Raw genomic sequence first — 15,744 nt, 5'->3', positions numbered from 1 at the left:
TCCCCCTCTGACCTCTTCTCTTTGACAAAAGCAAGAAGGGACTCAATTCTTTTCTTGCAGTAAAGAACATCCATGGCCCTCTGCTGGACGATATCAAAGACCACATCAGTCTCGGAGAAGATTTGTTCATATGTGTACAACATGAACACAAACTCAAAATCCTCCAGTTTCCTCACAAAACCTTTGGCACAATCCAATGTGTCATCATCCATTGTCTTATCTGCAATGATGTTATCAAAAGTCTGCAGGAGGCCATCATAGTTGTTTGCCACAGTGTTCACTATCCGTGATGTGAAATTCCATCGAGTAGGAGCGTTTCTGGGCAACCTTGAACAGCCTGCAGACTCAAGAAAATTTGTCCTCTTTGTGGATTTAGAGAAAAATGTGGCAAACCCAGAGAGTGATGCAAAAAATACTCTGCACTCAGACAAGCATTTAGCCCCTTGTGACAGCACCAGATTAATTCTGTGTGCATAGCAATGCACAAACATTGCACTGGGTGCAATTGCCTTCACTTTGGCCTGCAGACCATTGAGGGCTGAAGCCATGACAGCAGCCCCATCGTATGTCTGTGACACAAGTTTATCCCTAAAATTGTAGCCCTGCATGTTTTCATTTAATACCTCAAAAACAGACTGAGCATCTCGCCCCCCAGAAACATCAAAAAACCCAATAAAGCGCTCCTGAATTTTACCGGCATGGTCAACATAGCGAACAATGACAGAGAGTTGGGCACGGCAAGCAATATCAGTTGTTTCATCCACTTGCTATCCAAAAAAGGGAGAAGCTTGAATTTCATCTCTGATCTCATCAGAAACAGTGGCTGCAAGGGCAGAGATCAAGTCATTTTGGATGGAATGAGACATACCAGAAAACACAGCTGATGACTGGAATTGTGTGGCCAGGACAGAGTCATATTTAGATAGTGTTTCTGTGAACTCCCTGTAATTCCCCTTGTTGGATGATTCACTACTCTCATCATGCCCCCTAAATGATAGCTCCTGCCGGCCAAGCAAGGAAGTTACATCAATAAGGCGGTTTAGGAAGGCCCTGTTTTGTTTGACTGCCTCATTGTGTTTTGCCACTTGAATGCGAGCACCTTCATTGAGTGCATGTTCAACCCTGACCCTGCCCAGGCAGCTTAACCTTGCACATGCACTCACATGTTCATTGCTCTTTTCATGCCTTTTATATGCCCTGTCAAAGTTAGACAGATCCCCAAAACCAAATTTTGACCAGACAACACATCCCTGAGATGGTTTCATCAAGATGCATGGCCAACAGTACATTTTCTTTGTTACAGCACTTCCAGTCAGCCAGCTAACTTTCTCATACCAGGAGAGCTGAAAAGACCTGTTACCTTTCCCTACTTTTTGCACCAAATCAATCTTAGGTGTTGATCTGCCCTGCTGTTTAATCCTACATTTCTCCTCGTAAGGAAGACTGTCAAATGGCTTCGCCAAAATCAGGTCGACGATATTAGCATAGTCTGCCATCGTGTGCACCTTACTAGCTGGCTAGTTCACTCCGACCTAGCCAACAGTATAAATGAACGAACTAACGAAACGATATTAATCTCGGAACAAGGAAATGCGGAAAGTATGTTAAACTGAAACAAGGAAATACAATAAATGTGTTAAATTAATAATGGAAGCAATTTCGCCAAGCAAATACCAAGAAATGTGTTGCAGTTTGTCATGAGACTTCACTTGCAAAATCCGCGATGGGACTGAACTCAGATAGTGAAGTGACTGTGTATATCTCAAAATAGCTGTCAATCAAAAAGTGATTCAGACTTTCGACTGATCCTCCAATCATAACGCGGAAGCCCAGCGTTCAGGCTAGCCCAGGCCAGCCCACTGCTCCATCCACCCCCAGAGACGCTGAGCGTCCGGGGGCGGGACAAATCTGGGCATTTATCCAATGACCGTCGAGTTTCGAGGCAATGAAAAAAACTGTTCCATGCAGTCTCATTGAAGTGAATGGACGCTCGGCTTCTACGGTCTAATGCATTGACATTACGGGAATGTATGAGAAGTTAACAAAATCGAGTCAGTCTTGGATAAGATTCTTATCGAACTCGTCTTCGACATGAACGTATTTTAACGAATTTGTAGTCAATGAAATGTTAACACAACAATACATATTTGACAATTGAATGTTCGAAATTTTAGGGGAAGCTGAGCTTCCCTTGCAGTCTTAGAGAAATCGCCTCTGGTATAGACGCGTTTCGGGCGAGAGAAAACGGGCGGCAAGTTTTGATTTATCGTGCCACACTTTTGCCGTGCACAGACGAGCGCGTTCACGAAAATTTTCGCGCGAAAAATTCGCTCGAGTTCAAATATTTGAACTTTGACGCGAATTTCGCGTGATGACAGCCAATCAGCGTTCAACAGCGTGGCCACTGAGTGACATGTGTAACGTAACAGCCAATCAGCTTTCAACCGTCAAACTCAGTGCAGTGCAGTCCGGGGTGAACTGCAGCATGGAGGAGAAAGTAAATGTTGCCGTTTGCGACTCCCGGAGCTCTATATGTAATATAATATTTGTATGCATAATATCACGGCCAAAAGCTCTGTGCGCCTCCGGATGGCCGTAGCGCGGGGAGCTCTCATAGGGATTGGGCTTATCGGGGTTTGTTTACCGGCGTTGCTATGTTTCCGGTCTTGTGTGTTCCAACGGTTTATTAGGTAGGCCCATCTAAAAAATCTCTCTCTATTCAATACTTCATTCACTGCCTCTTCCGTGGTCATTACAATATTATGAATATACTGCGTCGGGTCCTCCGACGTCTCTCTCTCTTCCACAAAAGGTAAAGACATGCAATGGTGGTTACCTTGTTGTGGCGCGACAAATTCGACAAAACTTGCACAGCGACAAATTATGATGTGTGGCGCGACAAAACTTCGGCGACAACGCGAACGGGCGAAAAATTTCGCGTTTGGTGTGAACACACAGTTACACTGCACAGATCCAGCCTACTAGGCTTACAACTTAACATCCTACTTGTCAATGCAGCAGGGAAATATGAACTTCTGCTCCTTTCTGGCTGTAACACCACGTTTTGTGGTTCAATTTGCTTAAACAAGGCTGCTCAGAACAAAATTCCAAAATGAGTGTAGCGCTTGTCTGGGGCCAGTACTGGAAAAAAGCACTAAATATCTACCTAGATTCGAAGGAGAGGCAGCCTAAGAACCAAATAGAACAAGTTGAACAAATGACCAGTTTATTGCTTCACAATCGGTCATGCATCAACCGCAATATAAAGCGATGAATGCAACAACCACAATATAAATCAATGAAAAATAAAAAAAGAAGAGTTGATTGTTTGGAAATCGTCTTGGAACATTACAGTGTGTGTAATGTTCCAAGATATAGTCCATTTATTCCAATGAAATGGGGTACGCTTGAAGGTTCCGTGAGTTCTGGGTCCTTATGTGTACTGTATCTCTATCTTACTATCTGTCTACTGACGGGCAGGACTGGGGTCTGATGTCTTCTTGATAAGCGAATCAGGTTCGTTCTGGATCATACAGGTGGCCACACTGCATCCACGATCCGGGTTTAGCTCGCCATCTCAGCATTCAGATTCACCGGGTTCTGATTCTTCTAGTGTGCACATAAAACCAATCTACACAAAGTAATAATCAGTGTCTGCTTTCTAAATCTATTTCTTACATGAAATCTCAATAACTTATTTTCTACATGTGTAACCATTACCTGGATGCACTCAGATTACATTGAGACGATATAACAACAACACAGTTACCACTAGCAGTGACGGCTGGTTGTGATTTTGGGTAAGTGGGCTAAAGAATGCATTACATTTATCAATACTTCACAGGGCTCCAGACGCCATGAGGTCACCTTTATATCTCTGTTCATAACTTTCATATAATGTGAATGATTTTTAAACAAGAATAAGTAGAGAAATGCGTGTCTTTATTTGAAGCACAATTATAAATAAAAAGAAGAATAAGGTGTTTAAAATGCTTCACTGAGCTGAAATTGATTGAAATTGTGTTTAAAACTGAAATTTAAACACAATTAAAATGTTGACCGGTCACCCTTTGCGCAAATTGCGGCTGTAGACGATCACACACTCTTTGGTAGAGACGTCTGTGTCGCCGTCAATCATGAAGGACATGTAGGCCTATGTGGCGTTTCCGACGTCCGCAGCTGTCTTTTGCTTTAAGGTGTCGCGTATTACTGCAATGAATTGTGCACATGCCATCTCATTGCTATACGTCGGGTTGACGTTTAATCAATTTTTCTTCATGAGAATAATTTCGGATTTAAATTTGGTGAATGGCAACTCCTCTTTGGCAATGTTGTATGCAACAATAAATTAGATCATTTCCGATTCCTTAGAGAACCTTATTGTTACTGCCTGTCACTGAAATGCAGCTGGGAGAGGGGCCACTTTCTCTACACACTTGTCACGTCATGTTGGGTTATTTAGACAGCTTTTTTAATGTTTCGATACGAAACGTTGTTGACCCGCTTACAAATGCACTATTACCGGCCACATTCTGACCGCACTCCTGACAGTAAATCTGTACATCGTTTGGTTGATGTGTCCCCAATCTCTTCACTTCCAATTTTTCCTCCATTTTTATGCTAACGCCCACCATACTGCACTTGCCCTTACTTTGCTGTGATTGGGCGAAAGTCACTGTACTGTAGCTACTGTGCTAGGTCAGCCCAGAGCTATAGAGAGAGAGAGTTGTGACACTTCCATTGGACTCCGTTGTAGCGCCTACTTCCGGGGTATGGAGCCTCGAATAGTTCCAAACAACCATTTTACGGCGTAGGAGACCGTTCATTTCCATTGCTGGCCGCCGAGTAACTTCTGAGGTAAATTGATTAAATAGCTACCTCTTTTGAATTGTCAACTGTCTATATTGTATCAGAGGCCCTTTATGATGCATATACTGATCTTTATTTGTAAATGCACAGCGTAATTATATATATATTTATCTTGGTAGACGACCGATTGCTTGCTAGTTTGTTAGCTCGATTTCACCATCTGTGAAGGTATCTCCAGGGGTAAATTGATTAAATAGCTACCTCTTTTGAATTGTCAAGTCAACTGTCTATATTGTATCAGGACCTTTATGATGCATATACTGATCTTTATTTGTAAATGCACAGCGTAATTATATATATTTTTATCTTGGTAGACGACCGATTGCCTGCTAGTTTGTTAGCTCGACTGCACCATGTGATGGTATCTACACCAACAATTACAAAGTTCAGTACTAGTGAATCAAACTTTTATTTAGTTAGTTATTTATGTTGGATTACTAGGATAATTTAGGTTGATTTAAGGACGGGTTTTATGATGCGATAGCTAGTAGAAATAACTGTTTGTTTAATTATATCCTGGAAAGGGTGATGTTCAGCACATGAAGCCCTACAGATGCCGCCGATTCAACAATGCTGATTATGATGGGCGGTCAATTTAACCTGTATGGCTTTTTCGTTTTAACTTCTTGTTGACTGAATTGTTTCTCTTTCTTAGTGCCAAATTGATTCTCTTTCTTAGTGCCAAATTGATTCTTTTTTGTTTTGCAATAGCCCTCTCTGCTCTCCTTCTCATTAATTTTTCCTTTTCTAGTTGCCTTATTAGGTCCTCCACAGTCGCCCCATCAGTCCCTGGCAGTCTGGTCCCTGGAGCAGCTGGCCCTGGCAAAAGTTATTCCTTCACTGTTGACCCCTGACTGACTGGCCCTCGGCACACAAATCCCTGGATCACCTGCCCCTGGATCACCTGCCCCTGAATCACCTGCCCCTGAATCACCTGCCCCTGGCAATGTGGCCTCTTGATTGCTCTCTCTGTCTCCTGTGATGTCCTTTTCAACGCTCTTGAAATCCACCTAAATTTCTCCCTCAATCTCTGTAACAATTACAAGGTAATGTTGCTGTTATATGTATTTTGCCTTTGCATTTGCAACTACTGTCATCTCCAATGTAAGAAAATGAATTAAAGCAAAACATTTCTGTAATGTGAATTAAATCATCTGCCACAATCAGAAACCAATACAATTTATAAATGGATCTACCGGCAATTGTTAATTGGGTAGAAATGTGTCGATTATCTACATTGTGTGCAAATCCTCAGAGAATCCCTGCCTTCTGGTTGTTTTTTAAACTGAATGTACAAATATGAATTATGTAATCTCATTAGGAGTGTAGTCTATCCTTGAATTACATAAAATGGGGAATATTGTTAGCTGCATGGATCATACCGAAGTTTAATTTGGCGCAATATGTGTGGTCCGTTGCACTTGGTTCCGGAGGCACCCTCACAGAAGGGGGTTTCCTCCTCTTCGGTTTAGGGCGATGGATGAAAACTGTTGGGCCTGCATCGGGCCTCAACTTCAACATCCTATCTACTTTTGTGGCTTTGAATTGGTCATTTTCAAAGTGTACCTGTAGGTAGGCTTGTAAGATCAGTTTCCATTGCACTTCAAATATCATTGGAAAGTCATAATTCTCTACACTTAGAATTATTATGCCCTTTGAAATGCTAGCAAGTGATCTGAACATTACGTTACATCGTTTTTGACTGTTGCTGACTGTCAATAAGTTTTGACGGCTGACCGTTGCCATCCATTTCTCCCTGCGCTCTTGGTCCTTGGGGAAGCCGTGATAACCCTTCTCGGACCGATTGGAGCATCCAAATGCTGCACAGCCAACCATGGTATGACCATTGATCTATAAAATGTTAGTTGTAACCAATGAACCATGACACCATTGAAGATCACAGAGCGGGTAACAACTGTTCCTCAACCACTTATGCCCCGACTTTTGAGAATAGGTTAGAGGTCAGAGTTCATGACAAAACGAGGATCCTCCCTCCTAAACCCATTTTGAATTTGCTCAGGGCTATTCTAAGTATTGTAATGGCATAAAGTATAGTATATTTGCAACGTTATATGTTAATGGTTTGCCCTAAGTATATAGTGTTCCCTGCTGTGTCCATTGTTGAATCTGTTCACACAATCGCAATCACTTGTTCTTGTCACACTAATTGTTTCATAAAAAAAAATACAATTTCATTCATCCAAGCGTAATGAGTTGTTATTCTTTAATATATTTGATACTTTGTGTGGCTTATATCTTTAAATGATCATGGTAGAACATCTTGAATACTTTGATTTCAACACAGATGTAAGGTAAAAGTTAAGGTTAGGCCAGTATGCTAACACGAACGTGAAGCTTTCCCTCAAACTTAAAAACGTATCTAAGTAATAGTACTTATAGATAGCTTTCAGTTGCCCCCCTACCGCTCTAAATGTAAAACTGACATTTACAAATATGCAATAATGCAATAACAGTCAGACAAATACTTGTATGTGATTTTTTCATTCATATTTACCATTTAATATTGAAATCTCTACTGTCGTCCCATAGAATAACATTGAAAGCGCGGCGTGTTTGGAACTATTGAGGCTTACATGAACCACGTGACAACCACGTGACCACCCTGTCGGCGAGATCATAGCGTGTCGCAACTCTCTCTCTCTATAGCTCTGGGTCAGCCTTTGGGCCAAACTAATTTAGCCCAAATGGGAAGCATATGAAGGGGGCGTGTCAGGGCACCTGTCAATCAAACTTCAATGGAAGCTTACGCTACTGTGCTTGGGCTAAATGAAATTAGCCCAAATGGGGGCGTGTCACGACACCTGTCAATCACAATAAAATGGCCGCTTACGCTACTGTGCTTGGGCTGAATGACTTTAGCCCAAATGGGAAGCATACGAAGGGGGCGTGTCACGATACATGTCAATCAAAATTGAATGGAAGCTTACCCTACTCCGCTTGGGCTGAAAACATTTAGCCTGTTCACAGGAAAAAACCGAAGATATGTCATACATCCTGGGTTTTTCTGTCACTTTTTGGTGCTGTTGCTGCTTTAGGTTTACCAAAATTTAAAACAATATGTTCTAAGGTTTTTTAATAATATTTTTTCATTTTTACTGTTAAAGGTAGGGAGGGCTTAGCCCTGTTAGCCCATTTATACCAGCCGTCCCTGACCACTAGCATTACTCACTTGCTTAGAAGCTTTAATTTGCAATGCGTTTCACAAAATAATAATGTACAAATCAAAAAATACATTTCACATTTCACAAGTAAAGTGCTTATCTGTTTTCACACATCCTTTTCCAGCAATGTTGTTAAGTGTAGTACTATTTTATGCCCTTACTCATCGTGTCCATCAGAGGGCAGTGTTGACTTTACCTCTGTGTTACCTGACACTTTCCTGTTCCGGTGTCTGAGTTGTTACATGTGACGATGTCGAGGAGAGTGGCAGCTCAGCTGCGTTACTCCCGCCTGTCGATACAATAAATATGCCTACAAGGCTAAAGGTAAAATGTGTCTGATGAGAGTTCGATTACATCTCCACCGCAACGCACTAAGCTCATCAGGTTATGGGCCCAGGAAAGCATGTCTAGAGCAACAACAAGGTAACAGAAGTAAGAAGAACTGTTAGCCAAGAGAAGCTACTAGACGAGCCTGGATAAAGATGGCACCGAGAGACCCCCGCGAAAATTGAGGACTCTACAAGCCACAGCCTGAGCAACGTCTTGGAGGTCGCGAACTATAAGAAGAATAAAAGTGAAACTGGCCGGAGCAGGTACGCTACAACAGCAGATCGTCTTTAATGGAACAGAAGATAAGTATGATCTATGGGAAACACGATTCCTTAGCCGTTTACACATTCTGAAGTTGAAATACACCATTTTGAGAGAGCCCGCTGGCGAGGCTGCCATAGCTGCAGATCCAGCGAAGAATGCAGATTGTTATGCTCAACTAGTGAATGCACTAGGTGATAAGAGCCTATCATTGATAATAATAATAATAATAAATGTTATTTGAGGGCGCCTTTCATAGCACTCAAGGTCACCTTACAGTGCAGTGTTTAAAAAACAAAACAAAATCAACAATCATAAAAAACACAAAAACCGGATATGTTACGTATTTTAAGAACCTAAGCTACCCACACATAGACCCTATGAAGCAGGGCCAAACATATAAGCCGTAAATACTATACATAGCCACAAGGGGAGCGGGACCTTACTGAAGGCTGCAATAATTTCTTTAGCCACAGAAGGCAGCACCACAGACAAGTGAGGAAGCCGAGGGTAATACGTCACACCGGCTCCTCCCACTCCTTCCGGGTCTTGCGGACCAGACGATAACACTGCGAACACGGGGCAGAGGTCTTCAGAATCTTCTTTGCAGCTATTAGACATACAAGGGTTAATGTTTATGATCAGGTAGGAGACGCTCTGCACGTGTTAAGATACGCTTCAACCTCCTTTTGCTCCATAGTATCAGTTTACCATACCGAAAATACTTTATACCAAATAAAGTCTCTTAAAAGCTATCCTTTGGATTTTTCCTTGAAGAACTCAGCAGATACATTGAAACAATTTACACAAGTGGGGTGAAATGGGTGGGAGACAATGAATTAGATTGAAGATGACAGTTTAAAAAGATGTGTTTTTAGACGGGACTTGAAAGTGGAGAGAGTCAGAGTTACGGATGTCAGGTGGGAGGGTGTTCCAGAGGTGGGGGGCAGATCGGCTGAATGCCCTGGACCCCATGGTGACCAGGCGGGCGGGTGGTACACTGAGTTGAATGGAAGAGGAGGACCGGAGAGTGCGGGTGGGTGTGTTGGTGTGCAGGAGTTCACAGATGGATGGAGGGGCGAGGTTGTGGAGGGCCTGGATGCAGGTTTTGACCGGCAGCCAGTGAAGCTGCTGAAGGACAGGAGTGATGTGATTAATGGAGGGGGTTCTGGTGATGATGCGAGCGGCAGAGTTCTTGACCAGTTGAAGCTTACGGATGGACTTGAGGGGGATGCCAAAGAGGAGGGAGTTACAGTAATCGATGCGGGAAGTGACCAGGGTGTGAACAAGGATGGCTGTGCTATGGGGTGTGAGGGATGGGCGGAGGCGGTTGATGTTGCGTAGATGGTAATAGGCAGACCTGGTGATGTTATTGATGTGTGCCTGGAATGATAGTGTGCTGTCGAGGATGACACCCAGACTCTTAACCTGAGGGGAGGGGGAAACTGAGGTGTTATCGATAGTGATGGAAAAGCTGTCAGGTTTTGTCTGGGTTGATTTGGTGCCGATGAGGAGAACTTCTGTTTTATTGCTGTTGAGTTTGAGAAAGTTGCAGGTGAACCAGGTTTTTATTTCAGAGATGCAATCAGTAAGGGAAGTGGGCGGGAGAGTGGACGAGGGCTTGGTAGAGAGGTAGAGCTGGGTGTCATCAGCATAACAGTTTAAATGAATGTCAAATTTGCGGAAGATATTGCAGAGGGGAAGGAGGTAAATGATGAGGAGTAGGGGCCCCAGGAGAGAACCCTGGGGAACACCTGAGGTGACGGGGGAGGGGATGGATTTAAAAGACTTTAGTTGGACGAATGGAGGATAGTCTGTTGAGGAGCGTGGTGTGACAGATGGTATCAAAGGCTGCACTCAGGTCCAGGAGGATGAGGATGGTGAGTAGTCCAGATAAGACATGACGCCGCCGATGATGGAAGGAAAGCCTTGAAATTATTGAGAGAACATTCTTCTGGAAAAAGCAAGCCCAGGATTCTAAACCTGTACACTTCATTGACCACCATACAAATGGAAGGGAATGAGACTGTGACTGATTATATGATAAGGGCTGAGAATATAATTTCAGCTCTTCGTGATGCAGGAGAGAACATGAGTGATGGGCTGCTTCTAGTCACTATTTTGAATGGACTGCCAGACTCATTCAGACCACTGGCTGTCCGCGTTACACAAAATGAGGACAACGTGACATTCAAGGACTTCAAGAGAAGACTGAGGGTCTATGAAGAATCTGAGAAGATGAGGACAACCGGTCCTGCAGACAGCGTGATGAAGACCATGATGAAGACTAGCACAAAGCAAAGCAAACAAGGCACCAAGACACACTGGAAGGAAGGGGAAGCCACTCTGACGTGTTACAAATGTGGAGAAAAAGGACATATCAGAACCAGGTGTACCACTGCAAGAGCAATACACACGCAGAGTCTCTATGCAGGAAAAAGGGAAAAGACAGAGCCAGAAAAGTTGCAGAAGAAGAGGAGGACATCGACAACGGGGATCAATGTTTCGTGGCCAAGCATGCAACCAACGAGAGGCCATCTGTCAACTTGAAGAAGAAAGGGATAATGGTGGATGCCGGAGCGACATCTCATATTGTGAACGACATCGCCAAGTTCAAGAGCTTTGACAACACATTCCAGCGCGACACCCATTCTATCGAGCTGGCGGATGGGACCAAGTGCAGTGGGATGGCGCAACGCAGAGGGATGATCTACCTGCTAGACAACGAGGGACGACAACAAAGAGCGCTGCTACAGGAGGCACTGTATATGCCAACCTACCCACACAACATCTTCTCAGTGGCAAGGGCAAAAAACAGAGGAGCGACAGTGACATTCAAGAAGGGATACAGCCACATGATCACCAAGAAAGGGGACAGGTTTGACTTCCATGAGAGTGGTAATCTGTTTTACCTGCCAACTGTTCAGAAATTTTTTGATAAATGCAATATGTGCCACGACATGCAAACCTGCCATGAAATATTAGGTCATTGCAATTATGAGGATGTACAAAAATGAATGGGTGTGGTAAGAGGTATGGAAATCAGAGGCGGTGCAGCCAGGCCAGCACAGCTGTGTGAAATATGTGCAAAGGGTAAATTCACACAGACAAGGAATAGAGAGCCAGACAGAAAGGCTACAGAGCTCTTACAACTGGTCCATACTGATTTAGCCAGTCCTATGAGAACCCCAAGCTTAGAAGGTGACAAATATGCACAGTATTTTACAGACGACTATTCAGGTGCCATGACTGTATATTTTCTCGAATGCAAAAGTGATGCAGTACATGCCACAGAGAGGTTCTTAGCAGGCTCCGCCCCTTTTGGGGAAGTTAAATGTCTACACTCGGATAATGGTACTGAATTTACAAGCAAGGAATTCAAAGCACAGTTAACCAAAAATAAGATTAAGCACGAGACATCTGCACCCTATTCACCTCACCAAAATGGCACGGCAGAGAGAGGTTGGAGAACCCTCTATGAGATGGGCAGGTGTATGCTTTTTGACAGTAAACTACCAGACAAAATGTGGAATTATGCTGTAGAGACAGCTGCCTATGTGCGAAAGCCAGACATGTCCAAACTTCAGAAATTCGGATCTGTGTGCTTTGCATACACACAAGAGAAAGGGAAGTTAGATACTAGATGTGAGCAGGGTCGTTTTATCGGGTACGACAAGAACAGCCCAGCTTATCTTGTGTATTATCCAGACACAGAAAAGGTCCAAAAACACTGTCTAGTAAAATTCACAAACAAGACAGTCAACGAAAAAGAAACACAAACACATGGACCACACACTGAGTATCAGGACAGAGAGGTACACCCCAGGGTCCTTGACAATTTGGGAAATTATGATGAAAAAATCAGGTCAAAGTGTTCAAGATGAAGTTTCTGTTTCTGAGATTGAAGGTGAACAGTCTAGCGCTGGGGGTCAGAGAAGAAAGAACCCACCTAGAGCTAGGAGAAGGCCTGTGCACCTACAGGGATATGACATGGAAGACACAGCAGACAGGCTGGTAACTTGTGTAGACTCATGTTATAGAGCAGTTTGCGACATACCACAAAATTACCAGGATGCCATACGATCAACCAGGTCACGGCAGTGGATAAGTGCAATGAATGACGAAATGCAGTCACTAAAAGAGAATGACCCAGTTGCCGCCAGGCAAAAAGGCAGTGGGGGGTAGGTGGGTGTATACTAGGGATGAGTCGGTCAAGACCGATTCGTTCACAACGAACGAATCCCGAACGTGAACGACAAGAACTGGTTCCCCAAAACAAGAAGAACTGGTTCGTCAGAGCTTCGTCTCCCCGCGACCTTATATCGATTGAGTCTACAACGTTCTCAAAGATTCAGCCAATGAGAGGTAGAAATGGTGTTGCCATGGCACCTGGGTAAACAAATGACAAGGTGGTACCGTCGAATTTGCACGCTTTCTCTGTCTGACGTATCTTGGGTCATACCAGGATACAAGGATCTATCGAGAGGCAATGGGAAGTTTGATCTATTTGGCTACTTGCACTAGATCAGATTTAAGTTATGTGGTCAGTAAACTTTCCCAGCATTTTGCTGAACCAAGTGAAGAGCATTGGAACACTGCAAAGCACGTGTTCAGGTATCTTAAAAGTACAACAGACCGTGGGTTATGTTTTAAAAAGGATGACACAGGTGAACTTGGTCTAATAGTCCACAGTGATGCTGACTGGGCATCTGAGGTCACAGACAGACATAGCCCCACAGGGTACTGTGCCAGTTTAAGTGAGAAAAGTGCACTCATTTCATGGAAGAGTCGAAAGAAACCAACAGTTGCACTGTCTACCTGCGAGGCAGAATACATGGCCTTAGCGTCAGCCATACAGGAGTGTATGTATTTGCAACAGTTACTCAAGGGTATTGATAAGTGTCAGTATGCACAAACCAAGGTTTACGATGACAACCAAGGAGCTATTGCACTAGCTAGAAATCCAGTAAACCGACAAAGGTGCAAACATATTGATATCAAATATCATTTCATACGTGAAACTGTGAATAGTGGGAGAATATGTTTGGAATATTGTCCTACTGACAACATGATTGATGACTTGATGACAAAACCAGCCAGTAAGCTACAACTGAAAAAGTTTGCTCAATATTTGTTTGGCACTTAGAGTGCAAGAAAAGCATATAGTGTGCCAAAATGTTAATTTTTTTTATTTTACTATCAAAAGTAATGTATCACAATAAGCTAAGAGCGAGTGGGGGTGTTAAGTGTAGTACTATTGTACGCCCTTACTCATCGTGTCCATTAGAGGGCAGTGTTGACTTGACCTCTGTGTTACCTGACACCTTCCTGTTCCGGTGTCTGAGTTGCTACATGTGTCGATGTCGAGGAGAGTGGCAGCTCAGCTGAGTAAGGTCTCGCTGCAGCCTGTAGGACATGGACATCGAACGTCCCAGTGCTGTCACGTGACAACAAGATGGCGGACGCGGTGAGACGTGAGACTCCTTAGCTGTGTCCCAATTCCTCTATGAATAGTCAAATCTCCTACCCTTTATGCCTCCTTTACTTAACCTTTGTGGATAACGTCATCGGGTCAAGGAGAGATGAACATGTGCTTCCTTTCGAACATAGGGAAAGACAGTGCTGTTTAAAATGAATTCGACTCCACTTTTCCTAACCGACGTCATTGCGCGTCGCGAGCATTGCTGACCTATAGCGTCTCTACGGTGCAACTACCGTTTTCGGAAGTTTGTCTAAAACAAGCGCTCTTTTGATCAATGCGTTCTTGTCGTATTGATTTAAATCAGGTTGTCGCCAACAGTGAGAATCCCAATTCACATGTGAAAAAAAGAAGCTCATCTTATGTTGATTTTTAAATTAACTTCCCCCAGTAGTCTTTTTTAATTGTCAAGTCTGGATTTTATTTTCTTACGGTGTATATTGTGTGCTTAATAACCAGCAATTTATGATTTCACTTCGATTCAAACAATGTTTCTGGAATTGGTATCCATTATTATTCATTTAATTTTCTGCTCTTCTCTTCAAACAAACCAATGAAAAATAAAGAAATGAAGAAAAGACAAATATTAACTCTTCCATTTCGGACAGTTTGCGCTTCCTCGGGATACGGAAGATAGGTGGTAGAGTTCCTCTTGCTATCTCTCTGCCCTCCTCCGTGAAATGAGAAAACCGTCTGTCATGACTGCACACAAACACACACACACACACACACACAAATAGTTTTTGTAGGTCATTGTTACGGTTGTGTTAATATTGGAATTCACAGCACATCTGCCTCAAAAGAACTATACCCTTCTGTATGGAGATTCTCCAACAAAGAGGAGCACCACCACTTCCTGAGATGTGTTATGTCATGCTGTGGAAGATAACAGTATATCAGTCAGAATTAACTTCCAAAGACTGCAATGAGAGTAGACTGTCTGTACTCGACTACATCATAATTTTGCATTAACTTTAACCATTTCATTTTCGTATATTTTCCTTTATATTGTGACGACCCCACCACTCCACTAGGGGCCTCTGTGTTCTTTGCTGCTTTGCTCTCCCTTTGCAGGTTCCAGGTCGTGGGAGGGTCATCTTCTTGATGAGACACCAGTGCCGTGTTCCGACATCCATACTTCCATGAGTACACTTAAACGAAGTACACTATCCGCACTCACTAAGTGCGCTAATTTTCAGATGTCAGTGCTGTTCGAAATCGAATACTCCGTGGAGCACTAACCGGAAATTACGATCAAGACTGCCGCCGCGGCTCCTCCCCCACAATGAACATCCCGCTTTGAAGGGTGATCTCTTTATGCCTAGCAGCTATAAAAACAGGGTTTCCCCAGGTTTGATCAACCCAAATTTAAGACTTCTTTTTGACTTTTTTAAGACCACTTCAATGAAAATTAAGACCTACATCGCACCCATTAAGCAGTCGTAAAACGCGGTCGTGCATATGTTATTCATGTTTTTTTGGAACATATGAAACATTCATGTCAATACATTAATGAATGTGCCAAAGGATAAGTGTGCACTCACCAATCAAAGAGCCAAACTGAGGGCCTAACTCAAAGTATAGAGGCCTGATGTCTCTTAAGACCATGTACCCAGAAATGAT

General features: G+C 43.2%; 1 long non-coding RNA gene across 1 annotated transcript; it reads left to right on the top strand.

Moving 5' to 3' along the window:
* The first annotated feature begins 4,707 nt into the window (after positions 1-4,707).
* On the top strand, positions 4,708-6,060 carry LOC132456312 (uncharacterized). Its single transcript, XR_009525421.1, has 3 exons — positions 4,708-4,857; positions 5,394-5,471; positions 5,621-6,060. It is a non-coding gene; the product is annotated as an uncharacterized LOC132456312 (long non-coding RNA).
* The last annotated feature ends 9,684 nt before the right edge of the window (positions 6,061-15,744 follow it).

Source organism: Gadus macrocephalus, chromosome 4, assembly GCF_031168955.1.
Source record: "Gadus macrocephalus chromosome 4, ASM3116895v1".
Taxonomy (NCBI): Eukaryota; Metazoa; Chordata; class Actinopteri; order Gadiformes; family Gadidae; genus Gadus; species Gadus macrocephalus.
This window is presented reverse-complemented; position numbering and strand designations above follow the sequence as displayed.